Genomic DNA, 14,070 nt, shown 5'->3' with positions numbered 1-14,070 from the left:
CCTTTCCCCCAGTCATGCTGTCCTCCATGTCTGTGGGCTTCACAAAGGAGGGCAAAAATATTTTAGTATTGAGCATTTTTTAGTATTTGTCTAACCGTCTATGACAGCCAAGAACATGTTTCAGCATTATGGTATGCCGTTTAGGAAATCAAATATATATGGAATGAATGTCTGAATATATCGAATGAAACCTGAATGTATGGAATGAAAACTGGCGCCATCTTTCGAACGGCCCATCAGCTTCAACCTGAAGTGTTATTTCCACCATCTCTCCTTCAAGAATGATGCCTAATGTTCATAAAGCAATGTTTTGTTGAACATCATCAGACTACTGACTTGCTGAGAGACCCTACATGCACACACTCGTCACTTTAAGACTCTACTGTTTACTTTTAATATAAATAAATAACATTACAATTAAGAAAACAGATTAAAGTGCAAGTGTTAAAAGATAACAAAACAAAAAACCGAAAGTAAACGGTAGAGTCTTAAAGTAGCGAGTGTGTGTCTGTGTGTGTGTGTGTGTGTGTGTGTGAGTGTGTGTGTGTGTGTGTGTGTGTGTGTGTGTGTGTGTGTGTGTGTCTGCATAGGGTCTCTCAGCAGGTCAGTAGTCTGATGGCGTGCGGGCAGAAGCTGTCTCTGAACCTGCTGGTCCTGGTTTGGATGCTCCTGAACCACCTGCCTAACGGCAGCGTCGTGAACAGACTGCAGCTTGGGCAACTAGAGCCAGAGAGGACGCGCCGCACCCTCCCCTCCTCCTTTATGCAACATTATGCATCATGCATATGACTGAGATTACTCTTAGCACGGGAATAAATTACACTTAAATAGCCTGTGGATATTTCTCTATTCTCTGAATAAATTAACGTGACAGCACAGCAGACAACGCGCTGTGCCGCTCTCTGTATGTGCGCATGCGTGGCTCTTTTTCGCGCTGTTACATTATCCGTTGTGAATGTGTTTTTGTGTTTTTTAACTTTATGAGAACTTGGACGTGAGACCTAGAGTCTCGTGGTCATCATGACATACCCCTGAAAACCCAATCCACCCGAGCTGGGCTGAAACTAGCTAACTGTTACAACATCAATATTACTACAAGCTACGTTAGCTACTGCTAAATCAGCAGTTGCTAGCTTACCAAGTTAGCTACTGCTAATTTAGCAGTCGCTAGCTTACAGAGTTATCTACAGTTAACTTACCAAGTTACAAAAGAAATACAAGACAAAAGCAATTTAATTCAACCCACCTTGATGACAAACTGGGGAGCAGACACCCGTTTCTTCTGAGGAGAAAGAAAGGAGCGTGTCTCCGTGCAGCGGCTGATGGTTTCTCCGTACATTGAGCTCACTAGCGGGGCACAGAATCAGCTCGGCTGGCACTGCAGACAGGGAGGCGGGGTCATGCGCGACACCGCAGTTACACACAAGTTTAGGGATATCAGAGATATCAACCAAAGGCTTTGAAAAATAGTTTTCTCTCTCTTTTATATTCAAACATCTTTAGATATAGGTTTTGCTGAGCTAGAATTTTTTTCAAAACGACATTAATGCAGATCTGAACAGAGGCAGGTACATCTGGTTGTCTCTGGTGATTAATGCAAATAAAAGGCTAAACATATACTATAATATAGATTATAATTATATAATAATTATGTTCCAAACGTTTAGCTATCACTTAAAGCTAGCTATCTTAATTAACTTACCTCATATTCCAGCAGAATAGTTAATCCAACTATGCGAACAGATGTGATTGTGGATGTGGTGAAAGAGGGAGAAAAAGGCGGGCAGCATAAACGGTTTTGGAACGTTAGTTGTAGTGCCTACGTCAGCCTATGACAGCCAATGACAGAAGCGATTATGCTTACATCATTTTGACTGTCATTCTTAATTTCAATTGAATCATGTTTCTTAGTTTGAAAACTTTTCACTAGTTGAGAAGACATAAACACAAAATTCTGAGTTATCACAACTGTTTCAATCATTTGTAGTCATACTGACAATGAATTAGAAGTTATCATGACCAATGGGCACAACTAATTTTTACAGTGTATACGTCTGTGTTTTTGTAACTGTGTAATTCTCCACCGTCAACACCTTCAGAAAATATAAGATAATTAACTATGTCGATGTAGCTAACCTCGGGCCACTGCTTCATGTCATCTGCCCACCGTGAGAACTGACCTCACGACTTTTTAAAACATCCATACTGTGTATCCATCTCCGATTTTTGTCCATTTTGTCGCTTTCTTTGTGTTAAAAGCCGTTTTTTAGAGCGAGCATGATAGCTACGCTAGCGTAAACACCGAGTTCAACAAGTTCAAGCAGAAGAGCAAAGCCGAATACCGCTAAGAACCATGGGTAAACTCATATCATCCTAGATCCGTTGCGCGCTGTAATGACATCAGTTAAAAACCCCTCGTGGGGAGGCACTCATGTGATTGGCTGTAAAGGAGTGAGACATCTGATTGGCTGCAGACGACCCCCTTGTAGAAAAAACGCATTTGTGAATCGGAGTCGCGCTAGATGAGTCTCAAAAATCTGCACACAAATGCAGAGAGGTTTACAAATTAAAAGCACTGAGACAAATGCACGTTTGACAATTCATATATCAATGTAACAACTTCCAAATATGTATTTGATGAAAATTGCAAATAACTGACGATTTGTACATTTGTGAATTTTTATTGCACATATTTAAAACAAAGAAATGATTTGTGTGTGCATTCCCAAATATGTTCCAACATCTTATTTTATATGTGAATTTTTTTTACTTGTATATGCGATTGAAGGCATATTTGTGTGTGCATTGAAAAATGAATTGGGATATAGTAATAGAGATAGAGAGAGCGAGAGACGAGAGAGATAAGACATAGAGAGAGAGAGACAGAGAGAGACACCGAAGGAGAGAGACAAGCGAGAGACAGAGAGAGACTAGATAGAGAGAAGAATTATACATAATATATATTATATATACATAATATTATACATATATATTATATATACATATATATATACACATATATATACATATATATATATATCACATATATATATATACATTATATTACATATAATACATATACATATATATATATTATACACATACATATATACATATATATATATACATACATATATATATATATATATACATACATATTATACATATATATACATATATATATATATTATATACACATATATATAAATATATATATATATATATATATACATATATATATCTATATAATATATATATATACTATATATATTTATATTATATCTATATATATACATAAATAATATATTATATATATATATATATCATATCTATATACATAGACATTACATATATATATGATATATATATATATATATATATACATATATACACATACATACATACATACATACATATATATATATATACCATACATACATATATATATATACATACATATATATATATATATACATACATACATATATATATATATATATACATACATACATATATATATATATATATACATACATACATATATATATATATATATATACATACATACATACATACATATATATATATACATATACATATATATATACATATACATATATATATATATATATATATATATATATATATATATATATATATATATATTATATATATATATATATAGAGAGAGAGAGAGAGAGAGAGAGAGAGAGAGAGAGAGAGAGAGAGAGATTTTTTGATTTTTAAAACAGCTTTATTTCAAATATTTTCTTCAGTTCATAGTCGAAACATCATAGAACCAATTTTCAAAGAAAAGAAAAAAAAAAGAAAGAAAAACCTTACATGTTGAAAATAGAGTGAAACACTAACTCTTCCTCCTCCAGCGAGCAGACGACATCATTAAAACACCACAGTTTGGTAAAAACATTCAGACTCTTCATCAGTTTGTGAAAATTAAAAAAAACTCTCGCAACAAACACTCTTCTTAAAACACTTTTCTTTCCTCTCACTTTATTCCTTCTTGTAATGTAGATTGCCATCTTTGCTTCCCCTATTAAAAAGTTGAAAAGTTGCCACTTCTCCGCATTCACTTTATGATAATCTGCACCAAAAATAAAAACATTAAAAGACCACTCTTCTCTAAAAAGATTAAAACATTCTTTTAAAATGTTAAAAAGCTCTAAAAGCCGGTCAAACTCTAAAAAACAGTGAAAAATGGACTTGGGTGATGTACAAAAAGGACATTCATTTCTTACAGTGGGATTAAAAACAGAAACAAAACTGTTCTCAGCAATGGCCCCGTGTAGTATTCTCCACTGTAGATCTCCAGTTCTTTTCTTTGACGGTGCTTTATAAAAACTTCTCCAGCATGGTTCATTTCTTCCTGTCGTCTGCAGCCGTCCCCTCCTCACAGTGTCCTCCCGCTCCTCCAGTCCCTTCTTATTAAAAAACACAACACAATGTTTATAAAAAGATTTGCCACTGGCTGTGTGCAGGTCCAGCTCCGTTTTTAACTCTTTGTCCAACAGTTTCCCAGAGGACCCCTCAAGGTTGGCAGTCAGAGTAATCTCTGGGAAGGGGTCCTCCGGGTCTGGCTCCTCCACCCCTTCTCCATACTCCTTCAATAAAAGTAGTTCTTCCTCGGTTAACGCCTTCTTCCACTTTATCAGCACCAGGTGTATGAACCTGGTGGACATCACCCTCAGCCGCTCCGCCATGGCCTCTCCATCCTGCAGGTCGCTCCCTGCCGCCTCCACCACCTGCCTCAGCGTCAGGACCCCTGCGGCCCTCAGGATCCTACTCAGTCCTGGAGTAGACCCGTCCTCCACGTCCAGCCTGGCTCCTGGCCAGTGGAGAGAAACTGCAGTTTCTTTATTTTTCTTTCTAAAACACTCCATGCTTTAAAGAGTTCACAGTAAAAACGGGGCAACGCTGATGTGTTTAAAAGTCTTGTGTCCATTAAAAACAACGAGTTCTCAAGTCCCATTTCATCTGTTCTTTTTAAAATCAGTCCTGCCACATCTCTCCACACATTCAGATATCCTGTTAAAAACTTCTGTAAAAACTGTAATCTAAAAGTTGCCACTCTGCTCTTTATGTCCACGACACCATGCCCCCCTTCCTCTTTTGGTAAAAAAAATTATTTCTTTTCTGAGCCAGTGAAAATTTCCTCCCCCAAAAAAATCCATCAGTTCTCTTTGTATTTTTTTGATTAATGTGTCTGGTGGCTGGACACAGGCCACTCTGTGCCACAGCTGTGAGGCTACCAGGTTATTAATAATCAGAGTCTTTCCTCTGAAGGACAGTTGTGGCAGGACCCACCTCCATTTCCTCAGTTTTCCTTGAAACTTTTCTAAAACTCCCTCCCAATTCTTCCCTGTCACATTTTCATTTCCTAAAAACACTCCTAGATATTTAAAACCATCCCTTTTCCAGTTTAAACCTCCTTGTAGTTTTAAAAACCCCCCTCTCCACCTGCCCACCGCCAGTGCTTCGCTTTTCTCCCAGTTTATTCTTGCAGATGATAAAGTCCCAAAGTCTTTGACAATGTCTTCCATTTTTTTAATTTCATCCTGTTTTTTGATTATGACAATGATGTCATCTGCGTAGACTGATAAAATTAGGTTTCTTTTAAAACCATTTAAAAACAGACCTTCAATGTTTGCTCTTATCTTACACAGCATGGGTTCAACTGATAAAGAGTACAACATACCTGAGAGGGGGCAGCCCTGTCTCACCCCTCGACACACTTTAAAAGGGGCACTCAGTCCTCCATTGATCTTTAGTACACTCTCAATGTCCTGGTACAGAACCTGGTTCATGGCTATGAGACCTGGGCTGAGGCCGAAACTCTCCAGAGTTTTCCAGAGGTAAAGGTGCTCAACCCGGTCAAAAGCCTTTTCCTGGTCTAACGAAATGAGACCAGTATCAATGCCCAACGAACCAGAGATGTCCAAAATATCCCGAATTAAGGACACATTGTCCAGAATAGACCTACCAGGCTCGCAGTACGTCTGGTCCTGGTGGACGAACTGGTCCATTACCTCTCTCAGTCTGTTGGCCAGCGCTTTGGATAAAATTTTGTAGTCCGTGCACAGAAGAGAAACAGGATGCCAGTTCTTTACCTCCTGCAGATCTCCTTTCTTTGGCAGGAGAGTTATCACTGCCCTTCTGCAGCTTAGTGGTAAAATCAGGTCTTTAAAACTTTCATTACAAACCATTAAAAGATCTGTTCCCAACTCCTTCCAGAACTCTTTGTAGAATTCCACAGGTATCCCGTTGATGCCCGGGGCCTTGCCTCCCTTCAGGCCCTGCAGGGCCGTGGATAGATCCTGCAGGGTCAGAGGTTCCTCCATCTCCACAGCGATGTTTTCTGGGACCCTGGGTAAAACTCCACAGAAAGAATAAAACAGTTCCTGGTGTTCTTGGTACTCACTTTTGTAGAGGTCTGCATAAAAAGTTGCAAACCGTCTGAGGATCTCCTCTGGCTTTTTAAAGTCCTGTCCTGTAGCAGATTTTATTTCGCGTATCAATCTGTTCTGTCCGTTTTTCTTTTCCAAGTTAAAAAAGAATTTTGATGGTGCATCCATCAGCGCGGCGCTTTGGAAACGGGAGCGGACCAGCGCCCCCTGAGCTTTAGTGCCTAGTAGGTCTTTAAGAGCAGATCTTTTAGACTTGAGATCTTCAATATGATCTCGATTTCCAGTGGACTCTGAAAAACTTTGTAACTCCACAATCTCAGTCTCCAGATCTTTCATAGATCTGGTGATGTCCTGTGTGACATTGAGAGTGTACTGTTGACAGAGCTGCTTTATTTCTACTTTCCCACAGTCCCACCACTGTCTTAAAGATGTAAAATCTTCCTGCTCTTAAAAACTCCCCAAAAAAACCTGAAAACATCTCTAAAATTGGAATCAGATAAAAGAGTGGTGTTAAAATGCCAGTAAGCACTCTGAGGTTTTAACTTAGCGATGAAAACATTACATACAACCAAACAGTGATCAGTAAAACCAACAGGTATTATTTTGCATTTCTTAAAAACATTGAAATGATGTTTAAAACAATAAAACCGGTCTAGTCTGGCCATGGATAAAACATTTCCTCTGGAGTGAGTCCAGGTGTATTGTCTCTTTTCACCGTTCATCCTCCTCCACACATCTGTGAGCTCATGTTCCTTTAAAAACAGTTTCATTGCACTCTTTGATGGTTTGTGAGGCTCACTATGATTTCTATCTAAAAAATCATTTTCAGTACAGTTAAAATCCCCTCCCAAAAACATAAACTCGTCTGCACTGACTTTTCTTGAAACAGAGGTTAAAACCTGTAAAAAGGCAACTCTGTGTGGTCCTGTGATCGGGACGTACACGTTTATAAAAAACAGTTTAAAACGTTCAAAAATTGCCTTAACCACCATCAGTCTGCCCTCCACCACCTGCTCCACCTCAAAGGATGCCGGGGCAAAGCCTTTGGAGAAAAGAAGAGCCACCCCCCCACTGGTGTTGCTTCTGTGGCTGAGCACCACCTCTCCCCCCCACTCCCGCTTCCAGTCCATCTCATTTCTTGTGTCACTGTGCGTCTCCTGTACAAACATCACATCTATCTCCTTCAGTTTCATGAGCTCATACAGCAGAGATCTTTTAGACGCTTCCCTTGCCCCGTTAATATTCAGCGAGCTGACATTAAAGTGACTCATAACGAGGGAAAGAGAGAGCAGCCAGAGCACCAGCACTGATTTAGACATCTTCATCTTCATTGTTAATTTCTTTTCTAATCCTCTGCACTATTTTCTTTAGTCTGTACACTTCTTGCTCAGTGAAACCTCTTCTTTCTTTGCTCCTCATCTGTTGTTGGGCAGAGTTATCGGAGAAATAAGCCTCCACTTTCATTCCTTTCATATTCTTGGTTTTCTGTAGGAATACTTTGATTTTCTCCACACTGTAATTCTTTTTGTTTCTTCTCTTTTTGGAGACTGCAGCTTCCTCATCACCGTCATTTGTAGAGTCTTCCTCCATGTAGGATTCAGACTCTGAGCCTCCCTGTTCTTCTGCTTCCTTCTCCTCACTTCCTGTCCCTCTCTTTGCCTGAGAATCTCTTCTGCTGCTCTGTGACTTTCTTTTTAAATGAGGTACTTTTAAAAGCTTGTCCTCGTCTCCCATTTCAAAATCACTCCCTTCCTCCACTGCTGTATTACCTGCACACTTTCCCTTTTGTGTTGTAGCTTTTTTCCTTTACCTGTCTCCTCCTATCCTCTCACACTCACTTGACTGTCATCTATATCCTCCCTTGTCTCCTCCTGTCCTCTCGCACTCACTTGACTGCCCTCCATCTCCACCCTTGTCTCCTCTTGTCCTCCCATGTTCACCTGACTGCCCTCCATCTCCTCACTTGTCTCTTCCTGTCCTCTCACACTCACTTGACTGTCCTCTATATCCTCCCTTATTTCCTCCTGTCCTCTCGCACTCACCTGACTGCCCTCCATCTCCACCCTTGTCTCCTCTTGTCCTCCCATGTTTACTTGACTGCCCTCCATATCCTCACTTGTCTCCTCTTGTCCTCTCACACTCACTTGACTGTCCTCTATATTCTCCCTTGTCTCCTCCTGTCCTCTCACACTCACTTGACTGCCCTTCATCTCTTCACCTGTTTCCCCCTGTCCTCCCATGTTCACCTGACTGCCCTCCATCTCTTCACCTGTCTCCTCCTGTTCTCCCACACTCACCTGATTGTTTCCTATATCTTCACCTGCCCCTTCTTGTGTCTCCACGTCCACCTGTTTCTCCTTTTGCCCCTCACCTGTCCTGTTGAGGCTTTTTTCTGGACATGCTCGGATCAGATGTCCCTCCCTACCACACCCAAAACACTTGCTACTGTCAGAGGAAACAAAAACATCATAATCAAAATCGTCTACTCTGATCTTAAAAGCTAAACTAAGCTCTTCAGTCCTGTTGTTCAGGATCATCAGGACGTTTCTTCTGTGAGACACTACGTGTTTCAGCAGAGGAGACTTGCATCCTGATGGGACTATCTTGATCGGTGAAACTATCTTTCCGTGTTCAATTGTTTTATTAGCGTTTCATCCTTGATGAATGGAGGAACATTTGAAATAGTCACTTTTTTCGCTGGTGTGGCGAGCGGCATCACGGAAACGAACATGTCATTCACCGTGACGCCGCTCTCCACCACTGCGTTCACTTTTAAAATACTATCCAGAAAAATTACCACAGCTCCGTTCATCCGAGCGGCCGATTTAACTCTGCTGTGGCCGACAGCCTGTCCCACTGCCAGGCTGCAGTCCTCCACCGAGCAGGACGAGGGCACGGACAACTTGATGCCGTGCTTCCTCGTCAGTCTGCTCAGATCCATACCGGCGTTTTACTGCGGTCACGCCAGCCGTCTCTTGTTTTCACGTAGTCAAGCCAGCCGCTCCAACATTTTAAGTGCGCCCTTATTACGAACTTTATGGCAAACGGGAAACAGAAGCAAGTGGGAAAGTAAGCGCTAACTTACGAGACCGTGTGGGAACTTCCGGTTCACAAAATAAAACCTTTGTGTTGAATGTATTGAGATTTTGTTGTGTAAAATATGAGAACTACAATAAAAATTAATAAGAATTATGATGGCAAGTTAAATGCAATAAAGCAGGTGCGCATCATCCAGAAAGCCCAAATCAACTGTCCTACACTGATTCTGAGCCACTAGGTCACATGACCGGGGAGTTATTGAGCTCTGAAGCTCATATTTACATTCTCACAGGGATTACAAATTCATAAAAAATATTAACGGTAAATGTGTTCAAATACAATAAAAAAGGTGTGCCTCATAGAGCAGGCTTAGATCTACTGTCCTACACTGATTCTGAGCCACTAGGTCACATGACCGGGGAGTTATTGAGCTCTGATGCTCATATTTACATTCTCACAGGGATTACAAATTTATAAAAAATATTAAGTGTGTTCAAATGAAATAAAAAAAGGTGTGCCTCATAGAGCAGGCTTAGATCTACTGTCCTACACTGATTCTGAGCCACTAGGTCACATGACCGGGGAGTTATTGAGCTCTGAAGCTCATATTTACATTCTCACAGGGATTACAAATTCATAAAAAATATTAACGGTAAATGTGTTCAAATACAATAAAAAAAGGTGTGCCTCATAGAGCAGGCTTAGATCTACTGTCCTACACTGATTCTGAGCCACTAGGTCACATGACCGGGGAGTTATTGAGCTCTGATGCTCATATTTACATTCTCACAGGGATTACAAATTCATAAAAAATATTAAGTGTGTTCAAATGAAATAAAAAAAGGTGTGCCCCATAGAGCAGGCTTAGATCTACTGTCCTACACTGATTCTGAGCCACTAGGTCACATGACCGGGGAGTTATTGAGCTCTGAAGCTCATATTTACATTCTCACAGGGATTACAAATTCATAAAAAATATTAACGGTAAATGTGTTCAAATACAATAAAAAAAGGTGTGCCTCATAGAGCAGGCTTAGATCTACTGTCCTACACTGATTCTGAGCCACTAGGTCACATGACCGGGGAGTTATTGAGCTCTGAAGCTCATATTTACATTCTCACAGGGATTACAAATTCATAAAAAATATTAACGGTAAATGTGTTCAAATACAATAAAAAAGGTGTGCCTCATAGAGCAGGCTTAGATCTACTGTCCTACACTGATTCTGAGCCACTAGGTCACATGACCGGGGAGTTATTGAGCTCTGAAGCTCATATTTACATTCTGACAGGTATTACAAATTCATAAAAAATATTAAGTGTGTTCAAATGTTCAAATACAATAAAAAAAGGTGTGCCTCATAGAGCAGGCTTAGATCTACTATCCTACACTGATTCTGAGCCACTAGGTCACATGACCGGGGAGTTATTGAGCTCTGAAGCTCATATTTACATTCTCACAGGGATTACAAATTCATAAAAAATATTAAGTGTGTTCAAATGAAATAAAAAAAGGTGTGCTTCATAGAGCAGGCTTAGATCTACTGTCCTACACTCATTCTGAGCCACTAGGTCACATGACCGGGGAGTTATTGAGCTCTGAAGCTCATATTTACATTCTCACAGGGATTACAAATTCATAAAAAATATTAACGGTAAATGTGTTCAAATACAATAAAAAAAGGTGTGCCTCATAGAGCAGGCTTAGATCTACTGTCCTACACTGATTCTGAGCCACTAGGTCACATGACCGGGGAGTTATTGAGCTCTGAAGCTCATATTTACATTCTCACAGGGATTACAAATTCATAAAAAATATTAAGTGTGTTCAAATGAAATAAAAAAAGGTGTGCCTCATAGAGCAGGCTTAGATCTACTGTCCTACACTGATTCTGAGCCACTAGGTCACATGACCGGGGAGTTATTGAGCTCTGAAGCTCCTATTTACATTCTGACAGGTATTACAAATTCATAAAAAATATTAAGTGTGTTCAAATGAAAAAAAAAAAGGTGTGCTTCATAGAGCAGGCTTAGATCTACTGTCCTACACTGATTCTGAGCCACTAGGTCACATGACCGGGGAGTTATTGAGCTCTGAAGCTCATATTTACATTCTCACAGGGATTACAAATTCATAAAAAATATTAAGTGTGTTCAAATGAAATAAAAAAAGGTGTGCCTCATAGAGCAGGCTTAGATCTACTGTCCTACACTGATTCTGAGCCACTAGGTCACATGACCGGGGAGTTATTGAGCTCTGAAGCTCCTATTTACATTCTGACAGGTATTACAAATTCATAAAAAATATTAAGTGTGTTCAAATGAAATAAAAAAAGGTGTGCTTCATAGAGCAGGCTTAGATCTACTGTCCTACACTGATTCTGAGCCACTAGGTCACATGACCGGGGAGTTATTGAGCTCTGAAGCTCATATTTACATTCTGACAGGGATTACAAATTCATAAAAAATATTAAGTGTGTTCAAATGAGATAAAAAAAGGTGTGCCTCATAGAGCAGGCTTAGATCTACTGTCCTACACTGATTCTGAGCCACTAGGTCACATGACCGGGGAGTTATTGAGCTCTGATGCTCATATTTACATTCTGACAGGGATTACAAATTCATAAAAAATATTAACGGTAAATGTATACAAATGCAATGCAATGCTAACATATATATTAGATATTGAGCTATTTAGCTACATTTTGACATAGGCCTACATTCAATAATTCATTTAAAAAACATGAAAGGTGCTCAAATGTGAAAAAGCTTCTCAAAGCTAAAAATCCTCATATTTGGGTGCTTACCCTATAAAAAGTAAACGAAAAAGGGGTGCCTCAGTAGCCAATAGACTCAAGCCATGACGCAAGTGCCACTCAATCTCCAGGGGCCAGTTGTTCAAAACATTTAATCTGGATCAAAATGATCTGCAGGATCAGGTAATCTGTCTTACTTTTATGCCGGTTTTTCAAAGCAACATTGGATTGGATCACCATGATCCAGATACACTGTTTTCAAGATTACCAAATCCAGATTACCAGTGCTCTAAACCAACCGATCGGATGGCATAATATTAGGAGACAGAGCCTATCCACTTCTACCATTGCTGATGACTCCTTTTCTTGCAGCAACCACACCAGCGCAGGCACGCTTCAACACTGCTCATTGCAAAACAAGATGTGCAATTGAGTGTTTAAATGGAGTTCTGAAGAGATGCTTTGCATGCCTTAACTACTTGCGAGTTGAACCACAGGGAGCATGCAACATAATACTTGCGTGTATTTTCCTGCACAACATCGCTACCATCCACAATGTCCCTCTCCGTGATGATGTTTATGATGCACCTGAGCCTGTTGAAGAACCAGACCACCCTCTGGTGTTCTGTCAGAATGAGGGACTGACTGGACGTGTAGTCAAGGATGCAATTGTTAGAAATTATTTTTGACATGTTCATCTCTGATGATTGTTTCTTTGAAATTAATATACAGTGATGAATGACAAAAATTAAAAATATTATTTCTGTTTGTCATCAAAATCTTTTTGGGGGAATTGTTTCATGGGGACAAGATCATTTTTATTTTTATTTTATTTTTACTTTACTATACTGAAAGGCTTAATTGGTAGCCTATGTCTACTTTGTCTACTTTATCCCTGTAACGGTTAAACAAGTCAAGTGCAAAATATAGGTAAATGTATCTAAACTAAATGATAAAAATGTATAATTTGATCAATTTTAAAGTTTTACTAAATTTTCTTCCTTAAATCCACCTTGAAATCCTACCTCCTGTTGGGATCAGGATACTCCTGTTTTTTTGGATCAAAGTTATCCAAATCCTACTGAAACGTTTTGAACAACACAAACTGAAGGTTTGATCCAGATTCAAACAAGGATTGGATTCCGTGATCTAATGCGTTTTCAGAATCTTTCTTTCCTTTTGAACAATCCATTTTCAAGATTTGAGCCAATCCGCTAAACAAAATCCGATTGGATTACCGTTGAACAACTGGCCCCTGAACATCCGGTTGGAGTGATGAAAAGAGGCATGGCACATGTGTGAGTTCAGCAATGGGTCGATTGAAAAAAGGTAGAACAAAGAAGAGCCAAGACCTCTGGCAGTTAGCTGGAGGTCGTGATGCTCGTGAAATTCATCAAACACAAATTGTCAGACACTCCCACAGCAAAGCAGTGGATGGGAGTCACGGTGGATGTGTTTAAAACAATTAACCCGAAATTCCTAAAGTGGATAAAGGTTATATGGGCGGAAAACAGAAGAGGACTAAAAGCGGCGGTACTTGAAGGTAGGTCACGGCTAAAAGATAATTCTTGCTTGCACAGAGATGGAGCAGAGATCGAGCAATGATACTGAGAACCAGGGTTTCCGCTAGAAAAAAATGGCACAGGACAACGTGACCGGTAGGTTTTCAATTTATCTGACAAATGTTTGAAATTCCGGTCAAATACCTATCTGAATTTATTGCGCTTAAAATGATAAATGATGTGCAGGATATATAAGAATGATATCAAAGCATGTCAATTTATAATCCTTTTTTTATTCAAAAGTATAGCCTGTATAAAATAAAATGTGTGCCGTCAATTAACTCAATAAAT

This window comes from Sparus aurata, unplaced genomic scaffold (genome assembly GCF_900880675.1).
Source record: "Sparus aurata unplaced genomic scaffold, fSpaAur1.1, whole genome shotgun sequence".
Classification (NCBI taxonomy): domain Eukaryota; kingdom Metazoa; phylum Chordata; class Actinopteri; order Spariformes; family Sparidae; genus Sparus; species Sparus aurata.
Note: the sequence above shows the minus strand (reverse complement) of the source record.